This window comes from Rhinoderma darwinii, chromosome 2 (genome assembly GCF_050947455.1).
Source record: "Rhinoderma darwinii isolate aRhiDar2 chromosome 2, aRhiDar2.hap1, whole genome shotgun sequence".
Classification (NCBI taxonomy): Eukaryota; Metazoa; Chordata; class Amphibia; order Anura; family Rhinodermatidae; genus Rhinoderma; species Rhinoderma darwinii.
In genome coordinates, this window is record NC_134688.1 from 324,845,098 (window position 1) to 324,858,078 (window position 12,981).

The 12,981-nt window shown below is 39.2% G+C and overlaps 14 pseudogenes; all 14 read left to right on the forward strand.

Moving 5' to 3' along the window:
• The first annotated feature begins 3,951 nt into the window (after positions 1 to 3,951).
• LOC142747268 (5S ribosomal RNA) lies at positions 3,952 to 4,070 on the forward strand (annotated as a pseudogene).
• Positions 4,071 to 4,509: 439 nt separating this feature from the next.
• Positions 4,510 to 4,628, forward strand: LOC142744887 (5S ribosomal RNA; annotated as a pseudogene).
• Positions 4,629 to 5,999: 1,371 nt separating this feature from the next.
• Positions 6,000 to 6,118, forward strand: LOC142744888 (5S ribosomal RNA; annotated as a pseudogene).
• A 1,370-nt stretch (positions 6,119 to 7,488) lies between these two features.
• LOC142747191 (5S ribosomal RNA) lies at positions 7,489 to 7,607 on the forward strand (annotated as a pseudogene).
• A 67-nt stretch (positions 7,608 to 7,674) lies between these two features.
• LOC142746961 (5S ribosomal RNA) lies at positions 7,675 to 7,793 on the forward strand (annotated as a pseudogene).
• Positions 7,794 to 7,860: 67 nt separating this feature from the next.
• Positions 7,861 to 7,979, forward strand: LOC142746957 (5S ribosomal RNA; annotated as a pseudogene).
• Positions 7,980 to 8,046: 67 nt separating this feature from the next.
• Positions 8,047 to 8,165, forward strand: LOC142747050 (5S ribosomal RNA; annotated as a pseudogene).
• An 812-nt stretch (positions 8,166 to 8,977) lies between these two features.
• On the forward strand, positions 8,978 to 9,096 carry LOC142746649 (5S ribosomal RNA; annotated as a pseudogene).
• A 66-nt stretch (positions 9,097 to 9,162) lies between these two features.
• LOC142744295 (5S ribosomal RNA) lies at positions 9,163 to 9,281 on the forward strand (annotated as a pseudogene).
• A 441-nt stretch (positions 9,282 to 9,722) lies between these two features.
• Positions 9,723 to 9,841, forward strand: LOC142747091 (5S ribosomal RNA; annotated as a pseudogene).
• Positions 9,842 to 10,254: 413 nt separating this feature from the next.
• LOC142746761 (5S ribosomal RNA) lies at positions 10,255 to 10,373 on the forward strand (annotated as a pseudogene).
• Positions 10,374 to 10,626: 253 nt separating this feature from the next.
• LOC142745650 (5S ribosomal RNA) lies at positions 10,627 to 10,745 on the forward strand (annotated as a pseudogene).
• A 67-nt stretch (positions 10,746 to 10,812) lies between these two features.
• LOC142745598 (5S ribosomal RNA) lies at positions 10,813 to 10,931 on the forward strand (annotated as a pseudogene).
• An 813-nt stretch (positions 10,932 to 11,744) lies between these two features.
• Positions 11,745 to 11,863, forward strand: LOC142746611 (5S ribosomal RNA; annotated as a pseudogene).
• The last annotated feature ends 1,118 nt before the right edge of the window (positions 11,864 to 12,981 follow it).

The window sequence follows — 12,981 nt, forward strand, 5'->3', positions numbered from 1 at the left end:
CAATGTGCGTGGTCTGACCACAATATCCATTCACTCCAAGTTTGTATTGGCAACGTCACACGTCCGTCATCATGGAGGCTGAATGATTCCCTACTTTCTCATCCAGAAATAGTCACATCTATATCCAGCGCCCTACAAGAGTATTTTGCCATTAATACTCTGCCAAATACCTCTCCCGCTCAAATATGGCTAGCACATAAAGCAGTATTGAGAGGTGTACTAATGGCGAAAGGATCAAAACTCAAGAGAGATAGATTGCAACTTCTTAATAAATTGCTATCGACCCTTACAAGACTAGAGCGCCAGTATATTAATAAACCAAATACAATGATTAAAGCTCAAATAGAGGAAACTCGCTGCTCTCTTAGAGCATTGGAGGAGAGCAAGGCTGAGAAAGCACTTCGATGGGGCAAGGCAAAATTATATGCATACTCCAATCGAGCTACCTCAATGTTCTCCAGAAAACTAAACTCCCACATTAGAGGCAAACAAATTTACCACATGCATAACAACACGGGAACGCTTACAACCAATCCCCTTGACATATTAGACACCATGAGTACATTCTGTAGTACTTTGTATAGCAAGCCCCAACCCTTGAACTCCACAGAATTACCTGAGTGGCTTTCAACACACCCACTTCCCTCTCTGACAGCTGAGGCAAAATTACAACTGAATTCCCCGATCACAGCAGAAGAGGTTACTGAAAGCATAAAAAACTTCACATCTTCCAAGTGCCCAGGTCCAGATGGTTACTCCGCTTTCTATTACAAAACATTTTCACAGACATTAACACCGCATCTAACCACATATTTCAACACACTCATGGCAGGGGAAGTGCCTCCTCCTGAATTTTCACATGCTAATATTTCACTCATTCCAAAACCAGGAAAAGATGAAACCCACTGTGCAAATTTACGTCCAATATCAGTACTTAATGTAGACTACAAGTTATTTACTAAAATTCTTTCGAATAGACTTGCACCGTATATGACCTCCCTAATTTCACCTGATCAAACGGGTTTCATACCATCACGACAAGCAACGGACAATATTCGATTAGCTCACAATATTATTCTTCATGCTACTACGCACAAACGCCAATTACTAATTTTGAGCCTAGATATCCAGAAAGCATTTGATTCTGTGGACTGGAATTACTTATATAGCACACTCACACAATTTGGTATTAGGGGTCCGTACCTAGAAGCTATCCGGGCGGTATACCACTCTCCCCAGGCTAGAGTAAAATTCTTAGGTCAATACTCTCCTTATTTTCAGATACAAAAAGGGACACGACAAGGATGCCCGTTGTCTCCTCTCTTGTTTGCTCTCGCCATGGAGCCTCTTGCACAGCATATTCGGCTAAATCCAGACATTAAGGGATACAGGGTGCAATCCCATGAGTTTAAATTTAGCATTTACGCAGATGATATGCTATTATTCATTACAACACCACTGGTTTCTTTACCAAATCTCATGGATACTCTTACCCGCTTTGGGGCTCACTCAGGGTTAATTGTAAATCCGGTTAAATCCACAGCAATGCAGATTCAAATGTCAATAGAGCAGGTGGATCTGTTAAAACTTAACTTTGGATTTCAGTGGAAACACTCCCACATGACATACTTAGGTATAGCTCTAGTTAGAGATCCAACTACCTTATACTTGAGTAACTATCCTAAAAAATTTGCTTCTATTAGGAAATTATTAGAGGAATGGTCTAGGTACCATATATCTTGGATGGGTAGACTCATTGCAGTTCGAATGACCATTCTACCTAAGCTGCTGTATTTATTTAGGGCCCTTCCCGTTAAAGTTCCGCTTTATGCCATCTCACACATACAGCGGATAATAAATAAATTCATTTGGGCGAATAAAGGATCAAGAGTTGGTAAGTCCACCTTGCATCGCTCTACGGTTAGTGGGGGACTTAGTCTTCCAGACCTGAAATTATATTATTACGCAGCTCAAATTTCACAGATCGCAGCATGGAATTGTGATCCCATCACCGTAAAATGGGTTCTGTTTGAATCCCTTACCACATCTCCATCCTCACTAAAGGCACTGATGTGGTCTCCGGTTTTAAGATCCCACATTTCTGGCATTGAAAATAACATTATCAAACACTCCCTCTCACTTTGGTTAATTTGTCGGGAAAAGTTTAAACTTATATCTAATCCTTCCGCATTACAACCGTTATTGCTTAATCCTGATTTTCCACCGGGATTACACCCGGAGGCCTTCCAGTGGTGGACCGCATTAGGTTTTACTTCAATACTTAAATTGTGCTAAGACGGTAAATCCATTACTTTTGAGGCCCTACGACAGGATTCTCAAATCCCGCTTAGGGAATATTTTAGATATCTACAAATACACCATTTTCTCTCGGGATCTGTCTTTTTACCAAGCGACACTAATATAACCCTCTATGAAGCTAATTGTCGAGACTCCCCAAGGGGGAAAGGGCTAATTTCAGTTTTGTACTCCCAATTCAGAAGCGAAACATATAATGGTCCTACTTCGTATATGATGGCTTGGGAACGGGAGCTGGGAAATACACCAGACTCGACCTCGTGGCAACAAATATATGATAACACAGCTAAAGTATCTCAATCGAATAATATTAAAGAAACATCGTATAAAATTTTAACGAGGTGGTACCTTACTCCAGACAAATTAGCAAAATTGTTTCCAGGTAGTTCTGATACTTGTTTCAGAAATTGTGGGGAGAGGGGCACTATGGCTCATATCTGGTGGTTCTGTCCAGTAGTACAGGCTCATTGGAAACGAGTAGAGCGACTTATCAATTCTAAATTACAGTTACAAATCAAATTAACCCCTTGGACAGCGATACTGAATGCAGAAATTTCGGAGGTACCCAAAATAAATAGAAAATTAATCTCGCATATTTTATCAGCAGCCAAATGGACGGTAGCCATTAGCTGGAAATCACTGTCTATCCCATTCCCAAGGACGCTGAACAAAATTAAAGAGATACACCAATCTGAGAAATTAATTAGTATTCTGGAAAACAGATTACCACAATGTGAAGCCCAGTGGATCGGTTGGACCTCATAGAAATTGCTTAGAGCCTTTTGATAGGATTGAGGACTCACCAGTTTAGGGCAGAAATAGATTCTCTACTATGGATAGCTGCACCATGTTTGGTAAATGTTGGTTTAATTGTTGTTGCTTCCTAGCTGGTCTCGGTATTTAGGGGCTGGAAAACCCTACTTTTTCTAGAGACACACAATTACTTACTTTTACTTCATCATACACTAGGAAGGGGTTAAGTGTTTTATGGTTACAATGTACTCATAAATATCAGTTAAAGTATTGATATAACAATGTTTTAGAAAATATGTGATATTCTTGCAACACCTGTATAGAAAGGAATCTCTATCACTATGTTTTCTTCTAAGAATGTTATTAAAGCTCTACGTAGCTGTATATGCTCCCAATATGTGGGAATGTCAACTGATTTGTTATATCTTGTTTACCAAATAAAGAGTTTGTAAAAAAAAGAATTTGTTTCACAATCGATTAAAAATAATAATAAACTAAAGCTTTAAAAGTTAATGGCCATTCTTAGCTGAAATGTGCCTTTTCTCGTCAAATCACAGATGAATAACACTTTAACACCTCGCTAGTACCAGTGTGTGAGACTTTCTGGGAATCCGTGGTGCTGTTGACTTTTTATTATGTCGTTTAGAATTTGTTTCACAATCGATTAAAAATAAAAATAGACTAAAGCTTTAAAAGTTAATAGCCATTCTAAGCTTAAATGTGCCTTTTCTCGTCAAATCGCAGATATATAACACTTTAAGTCCTCGCTAGTACGAGTGTGGGAGACTGTCTGGGAATCCGTGGTGCAGTTGACTTTTTATTATGTCGTTTAGATTTTGTTTCACAATCGATTAAAAAGGACTATGGATTAAATCGTTTAATGTCAATGGCCATTCTAAGCTGAATGTGCCTGCTCTCGTCAGATCGCAGAAGTTACACAGCTTAAGGCCTCGCTAGTACCAATGTGTGAGACTGTCTGGGAATCCGTGGTGAGGTTGACTTTTTATTATGTCGTTTAGATTTTGTTTCACAATAGATTAAATAGGACTATGGATTAATGCACTTAACGTCAATGGCCATTCTAAGCTGAATGTGCCTACTCTCGTCAGATCGCAGAAGTTACACAGCTTAAGGCCTCGCTAGTACCAGTGTGGGAGACTGTCTGGGAATCTGTGGTAAGGTTGCCTTTTTATTATGTCGTTTAGATTTGTTTCACAATCGATTAAAAATAAAAATAGACTAAAGCTTTAAAAGTTAATAGCCATTCTAAGCTTAAATGTGCCTTTTCTCGTCAAATTGCAGATATATAACACTTTAAGGCCTCGCTAGTACGAGTGTGAGAGACTGTCTGGGAATCCGTGGTGCGGTTGACTTTTTATTATGTCGTTTAGATTTTGTTTCACAATCGATTAAAAAGGACTGTGGATGAAAGCATTTAACGTCAATGGCCATTCTAAGCTGAATGTCCCTGCTCTCGTCAGATCGCAGAAGTTACACAGCTTAAGGCCTCGCTAGTACCAGTGTGGGAGTCTGTCTGGGAATCCGTGGTGCGGTTGACTTTTTATTATGTCGTTTAGATTTTGTTTCACAATAAATTAAATAGGACTATGGATTAAAGCCTTTAACGTCAGTGGCCATTCTAAACTGAATGTGCCTGCTCTTGTCAGGTCGCAGAAGTTACACAGCTTAAGGCCTCGCTAGTACCAGTGTGGGAGACTGTCTTGGAATCCGTGGTGCGGTTTACTTTTTATTATGTCGTTTAGAATTTGTTTCACAATCGATTAAAAATAATAATAGACTAAAGCTTTAAAAGTTAATTGCCATTCTTAGCTGAATTGTGCCTTTTCTCGTCAAATCGCAGATGAATAACACTTTAACACCTCGCTAGTACCAGTGTGGGAGACTGTCTGGGAATCTGTGGTGCTGTTTACTTTTTATTATGTCGTTTAGAATTTGTTTCACAATCGATTAAAAATAAAAATTGACTAAAGCTTTAATAGTTAATAGCCATTCTAAGCTTAAATGTGCCTTTTCTCATCAAATCACAGATATGTAACACTTTAAGGCCTCGCTAGTACGAGTGTGAGAGACTGTCTGGGAATCCGTGGTGCGGTTGACTTTTTATTATGTCGTTTAGATTTTGTTTCACAATCGATTAAAAAGGACTATGGATTAAAGCATTTAATGTCAATGGCCATTCTAAGCTGAATGTGCCTGCTCTCGTCAGTTTGCAGAAGTTACACAGCTTAAGGCCTTGCTAGTACCAGTGTGGGAGACTGTCTGGGAATCCGTGGTACGGTTGACTTTTTATTATGTCGTTTAGATTTTTTTTCTCAATAGATTAAATAGGACCATGGATTAAAGCATTTAACGTCAATGGCATTCTAAGCTGAATGTGCCTTCTCTCGTCAGATTGCAGAAGTTACACAGCTTAAGGCCTCGCTAGTACCAGTGTGGGAGACTGTCTTGGAATCCGTGGTGCGGTTGACTTTGTATTAGGTCATTTAGAATTTGTTTCACAATCGATTAAATATAATAATAGACTAAAGCTTTAAAAGTTAATGGCCATTCTTAGCTGAAATGTGCCTTTTCTCGTCAAATCGCAGATGAATAACACTTTAACACCTCGCTAGTACCAGTGTGGGAGACTGTCTTGGAATCCGTGGTGCTGTTGACTTTTTATTATGTCGTTTAGATTTGTTTCACAATCGATTAAAAATAAAAATAGACTAAAGCTTTAAAAGTTAATAGCCATTCTAAGCTTAAATGTGCCTTTTCTCGTCAAATTGCAGATATATAACACTTTAAGGCCTCGCTAGTACGAGTGTGAGAGACTGTCTGGGAATCCGTGGTGCGGTTGACTTTTTATTATGTCGTTTAGATTTTGTTTCACAATCGATTAAAAAGGACTGTGGATGAAAGCATTTAACGTCAATGGCCATTCTAAGCTGAATGTCCCTGCTCTCGTCAGATCGCAGAAGTTACACAGCTTAAGGCCTCGCTAGTACCAGTGTGGGAGTCTGTCTGGGAATCCGTGGTGCGGTTGACTTTTTATTATGTCGTTTAGATTTTGTTTCACAATAAATTAAATAGGACTATGGATTAAAGCCTTTAATGTCAATGGCCATTCTAAACTGAATGTGCCTGCTCTTGTCAGGTCGCAGAAGTTACACAGCTTAAGGCCTCGCTAGTACCAGTGTGGGAGACTGTCTTGGAATCCGTGGTGCGGTTTACTTTTTATTATGTCGTTTAGAATTTGTTTCACAATCGATTAAAAATAATAATAGACTAAAGCTTTAAAAGTTAATTGCCATTCTTAGCTGAATTGTGCCTTTTCTCGTCAAATCGCAGATGAATAACACTTTAACACCTCGCTAGTACCAGTGTGGGAGACTGTCTGGGAATCTGTGGTGCTGTTTACTTTTTATTATGTCGTTTAGAATTTGTTTCACAATCGATTAAAAATAAAAATTGACTAAAGCTTTAATAGTTAATAGCCATTCTAAGCTTAAATGTGCCTTTTCTCATCAAATCACAGATATGTAACACTTTAAGGCCTCGCTAGTACGAGTGTGAGAGACTGTCTGGGAATCCGTGGTGCGGTTGACTTTTTATTATGTCGTTTAGATTTTGTTTCACAATCGATTAAAAAGGACTATGGATTAAAGCATTTAATGTCAATGGCCATTCTAAGCTGAATGTGCCTGCTCTCGTCAGTTTGCAGAAATTACACAGCTTAAGGCCTTGCTAGTACCAGTGTGGGAGACTGTCTGGGAATCCGTGGTACGGTTGACTTTTTATTATGTCGTTTAGATTTTTTTTCTCAATAGATTAAATAGGACCATGGATTAAAGCATTTAACGTCAATGGCATTCTAAGCTGAATGTGCCTTCTCTCGTCAGATCGCAGAAGTTACACAGCTTAAGGCCTCGCTAGTACCAGTGTGGGAGACTGTCTTGGAATCCGTGGTGCGGTTGACTTTGTATTAGGTCATTTAGAATTTGTTTCACAATCGATTAAATATAATAATAGACTAAAGCTTTAAAAGTTAATGGCCATTCTTAGCTGAAATGTGCCTTTTCTCGTCAAATCGCAGATGAATAACACTTTAACACCTCGCTAGTACCAGTGTGGGAGACTGTCTTGGAATCCGTGGTGCTGTTGACTTTTTATTATGTTGTTTAGAATTTGTTTCACAATCGATTAAAAATAAAAATTGACTAAAGCTTTAATAGTTAATAGCCATTCTAAGCTTAAATGTGCCTTTTCTCGTCAAATCGCAGATACGTAACACTTTAAGGCCTCGCTAGTACGAGTGTGAGAGACTGTCTGGAAATCCGTGGTGCGGTTGACTTTTTATTGTCGTTTAGATTTTGTTTCACAATCGATTAAAAAGGACTATGGATTAAAGCATTTAATGTCAATGGCCATTCTAAGCTGAATGTGCCTGCTCTCGTCAGTTTGCAGAAGTTACACAGCTTAAGGCCTCCCTAGTACCAGTGTGGGAGACTGTCTGGGAATCCGTGGTGCGGTTGACTTTTTATTATGTCGTTTCGATTTTGTTTCACAATCGATTAAAAAGGACTATGGATTAAAGCATTTAATGTCAATGGCCGTTCTAAGCTGAATGTGCCTGCTCTCGTCAGATCGCAGAAGTTACACAGCTTAAGGCCTCGCTAGTGCCAGTGTGGGAGACTGTCTGGGAATCCGTGGTGCGGTTGCCTTTTTATTATGTCGTTTAGATTTTGTTTCACAATAGATTAAATAGGATTATGGATTAAAGCATTTAACGTCAATGGCCATTCTAAGCTGAATGTGCCTGCTCTCGTCATATCGCAGAAGTTACACAGCTTAAGGCCTCGCTAGTACCAGTGTGGGAGACTGTCTGGGAATCCGTGGTGCAGTTGCCTTTTTATTATGTCGTTTAGATTTTGTTTCACAATCGATTAAAAAGGACTATGGATTAAAGCATTTAATGTCAATGGCCATTCTAAGCTGAATGTCCCTGCTCTCGTCAGATCGCAGAAGTTACACAGCTTAAGGCTTAAATAGTACCAGTGTGGGAGACTGTCTGGGAATCCGTGGTGCGGTCGACTTTTTATTATGTCGTTTAGATTTTGTTTCACAATAGATTAAATAGTACTATGGATTTAAGCATTTAATGTCAATGGCCTTTCTAAGCTGAATGTGCCTGCTCTCGTCAGATCGCAGAAGTTACAGAGCTTAAGGCCTCGCTAGTACCAGTGTGGGAGACTGTCTGGAAATCCGTGGTGCGGTTGACTTTTTATTATGTCGTTTAGAATTTGTTTCACAATCGATTAAAAATAATAATAGACTAAAGCTTTAAAAGTTAATGGCCATTCTTAGCTGAAATGTGCCTTTTCTTGTCAAATCGCAGATGAATAACACTTTAACACCTTGCTAGTACCAGTGTGGGAGACTGTCTGGGAATCCGTGGTGCTGTAGACTTTTATTATGTCGTTTAGAATTTGTTTCACAATCGATTAAAAATAAAAATAGACTAAAGCTTTAAAAGTTAATAGCCATTCTAAGCTTAAATGTGCCTTTTCTCGTCAAATGGCAGATATGTATCACTTTAAGGCCTCGCTAGTACGAGTGTGAGAGACTGTCTGGGAATCCGTGGTGCGGTTCACATTTTATTATGTCGTTTAGATTTTGTTTCACAATCGATTAAAAAGGACTATGGATTAAAGCATTTAACGTCAATGGCCATTCTAAGCTGAATGTCCCCGCGCTCGTCAGATCGCAGAAGTTACAAAGCTTAAGGCTTCACTAGTACCAGTGTGGGAGACTGTCCGGGAATCCGTGGAGCGGTTGAATTTTTATTATGTCGTTTAGATTTTGTTTCACAATAGATTCAATAGGACTATGGATTAATGCACTTAACGTCAATGGCCATTCTAAGCTTAATGTGCCTGGTCTCGTCAGATCGCAGAAGTTACACAGCTTAAGGCCTCGCTAGTACCAGTGTGGGAGACTGTCTGGGAATCCGTGGTGCGGTTGCCTTTTTATTATGTCGTTTAGATTTTTTTCACAATCGATTAAAATGGACTATGGATTAAAGCATTTAATGTCAATGGCCATTCTAAGCTGAATGTGCCTGCTCTCATCAGATCGCAGAAGTTACACAGCTTAAGGCCTTGCTAGTACCAGTGTGGGAGACTCTCTGGGAGTCCGTGGTGCGGTTGACTTTTTATTATGTCGTTTAGAATTTGTTTCACAATCGATTAAAAATAATAATAGACTAAAGCTTTAATAGTTAATGGCCATTCTTAGCTGAAATGTGTCTTTTCTCGTCAAATCGCAGATGAATAACACTTTAACACCTCACTAGTACCAGTGTGGGAGACTGTCTGGGAATCCGTGGTGCTGTTAACTTTTTATTATGTCGTTTAGAATTTGTTTCACAATCGATTAAAAATAAAATTAGACTAAAGCTTTAAAAGTTAATAGCCATTCTAAGCTTAAATGTGCTTTTTCTCGTCAAATCGCAGATATGTAACACTTTAAGGCCTCGCTAGTACGAGTGTGAGAGACTGTCTGGTAATCCGTAGTGCGGTTGACTTTTTATTATGTCGTTTAGCTTTTGTTTCACAATAGATTAAATAGGACTATGGATTAAAGCATTTAACTTCAATGGCTATTCTAAGCTGAATGTGCCTGCTCTTGTCAGATCGCAGAAGTTACACAGCTTAAGACCTCGCTAGTACCAGTGTGGGAGACTGTCTGGGAATCCGTGGTGCGGTTGACTTTTTATTATGTCGTTTAGAATTTGTTTCACAATCGATTAAAAATAAAAATAGACTAAAGCTTTAAAAGTTAATAGCCATTCTAAGCTTAAAAGTGCCTTTTCACGTCAAATCGCAGATATGTAACACTTTAAGGCCTCGCTAGTACGAGTGTGAGAGACGGTCTGGGAATCCGTGGTGCGGTTGACTTTTTATTATGTCGTTTAGATTTTGTTTCACAATCGATTAAAAAGGACTACGGATTAAAGCATTTAATGGCAATGGCCATTCTAAGCTGAATGTGCCTTTTCTTGTCAGTTTGCAGAAGTTACACAGCTTAAGACCTCGCTAGTACCAGTGTGGGAGACTTTTTATTATGTCGTTTAGATTTTGTTTCACAATAGATTAAATAGGACTATGGATTAAAGCATTTAACGTCAATTGCCATTCTAAGCTGAATGTATCTGCTCTCGTCAGTTTGCAGAAGTTACACAGCTTAAGGCCTCGCTAGTACCAGTGTGGGAGACTGTCTGGGAATTCGTGGTGTGGTTGACTTTTTATTATGTCGTTTAGATTTTGTTTCACAATCGATTAAAAAGGACTTTGGATTAAAGCATTTAATGTCAATGGCCATTCTAAGCTGAATGTGCCTGCTCTCGTCAGTTCGCAGAAAGTACACAGCTTAAGGCCTCGCTATTACCAGTGTGGGAGACTGTCTGGCAATCCGTGGTGCGGTTGACTTTTTATTATGTCGTTTAGATTTTGTTTCACAATAGATTAAATAGGATTATGGATTAAAGCATTTAACGTCAATGGCCATTCTAAGCTTAATGTGCCTGCTCTCGTCAGATCGCAGAAGTTACACAGCTTAAGGCCTCGCTAGTACCAGTGTGGGAGACTGTCTGGGAATCCGTGGTGCGGTTGAATTTTTATTATGTAGTTTAGATTTTGTTTCACAATAGATTAAATAGGACCATGGATTAAAGCATTTAATGTCAATGGCCATTCTAAGCTGAATGTGCCTGCTCTCGTCAGATCGCAGAAGTTACACAGCTTAAGGCCTCGCTAGTACCAGTGTGGGAGACTGTCTAGGAATCCGTGGAGCGGTTGACTTTTTATTATGTCGTTTAGAATTTGTTTCACAATCGATTAAAAATAATAATAGACTAAAGCTTTAAATGTTAATGGCCATTCTTAGCTGAAACGTGCCTTTTCTCGTCAAATCGCAGAGGAATAACACTTTAACACCTCGCTAGTACCAGTGTGGGAGACTGTCTGGGAATCCGTGGTGCTGTTAACTTTTTATTATGTCGTTTAGAATTTGTTTCACAATCGATTAAAAATAAAATTAGACTAAAGCTTTAAAAGTTAATAGCCATTCTAAGCTTAAATGTGCCTTTTCTCGTCAAATCGCAGATATGTAACACTTTAAGGCCTCGCTAGTACGTGTGTGAGAGACTGTCTGGTAATCCGTAGTGCGGTTGACTTTTTATTATGTCGTTTAGCTTTTGTTTCACAATAGATTAAATAGGACTATGGATTAAAGCATTTAACTTCAATGGCCATTCTAAGCTGAATGTGCCTGCTCTTGTCGGATCGCAGAAGTTACACAGCTTAAGACCTTGCTAGTACCAGTGTGGGAGACTGTCTGGGAATCCGTGGTGCGGTTGACTTTTTATTATGTCTTTTAGATTTTGTTTCACAATCGATTAAAAGGACTATGGATTAAAGCATTTAATTATCAATGGCCATTCTAAGCTGAATTTGCCTGCTCTCATCTGTTTGCAGCAGTTACACAGCTTAAGACCTCACTAGTACCAGTGTGGGAGACTGTCTGGGAATCCGTGGTGCGGTTGACTTTTCATTATGTCGTTTAGATTTTGTTTCACAGTAGATTAAATAGGACTATGGATTACAGTATTTAAAGTCAATGGCCATTCTAAGCTGAATGTGCCTGCTCTCGTTAGATCACAGAAGTTACACAGCTTAAGACCTCACTAGTACCAGTGTGGGAGACTGTCTGGGAATCCGTGGTGCGGTTGACATTTTATTATGTCGTTTAGATTTTGTTTCACAATTGATTAAAATGTACTATGCATTAATGCATTAATGCATTTAATGTCAATGGCCATTCTAAGCTGAATGTGCCTGCTCTCGTTAGATTGCAGAAGTTACACAGCTTAAGGGCTCGCTAGTACCAGTATGGGAGACTGTCTTGGAATCCGTGGTGCGGTTGACTTTTTATTATGTCGTTTAGATTTTGTTTCACAATCGATTAAAAAGGACTATGGATTAAAGCATTTAATGTCAATGGCCATTCTAAGCTGAATGTCCATGGCCATTCTAAGCTGAATGTCCCTGCTCTCGTCAGATCGCAGAATTTACAGAGCTTAAGGCCTCGCTAGTACCAGTGTGGGAGAATGTCTGGGAATCCGTGGTGCGGTTGACTTTTTATTATGTCATTTAGATTTTGTTTCACAATCGATTAAAAAGGATAATGGATGAAAGCCTTCAATGTTACTGTCCATTCTAAGCTGAATGTGCCTGCTTCCATCAGATTGCATTATTTACACAGCTTAAGGGCCTCGCTAGTACCAGTGTGGGAGACTGTCTCGAAATCCGTGGTGGGGTTGACTTTTTATTATGTCGTTTAGATTTTGTTTCACAATCGATTAAAAAGGACTATGGATTAAAAAGTTGAATGTCAATGGCCATTCTAAGCTGAATGTTTCTCCTCGCGTCAGATCGCAGAATTTACACAGCTCAAGGCCTCGCTAGTACCAGTGTGGGAGAATGTCTTGGAATCTGTGGTGCGGTTGACTTTTTATTATGTCATTTAGATTTTGTTTCACAATCGATTAAAAAGGACTATGGATTAAAAAGTTGAATGTCAATGGCCATTCTAAGCTGAATGTTTCTCCTCGCGTCAGATCGCAGAATTTACACAGCTCAAGGCCTCGCTAGTACCAGTGTGGGAGAATGTCTTGGAATCTGTGGTGCGGTTGACTTTTTATTATGTCATTTAGATTTTGTTTCACAATCGATTAAAAAGGCCTATGGATTAAAGCATTTAATGTCAATGGCCCTTCTAAGCTGCATGTGCCTGCTCTTGTCAAATCACAGAAGTTACACAGCTTAAGTTCTTGCTAGTACCAGTGTGAAA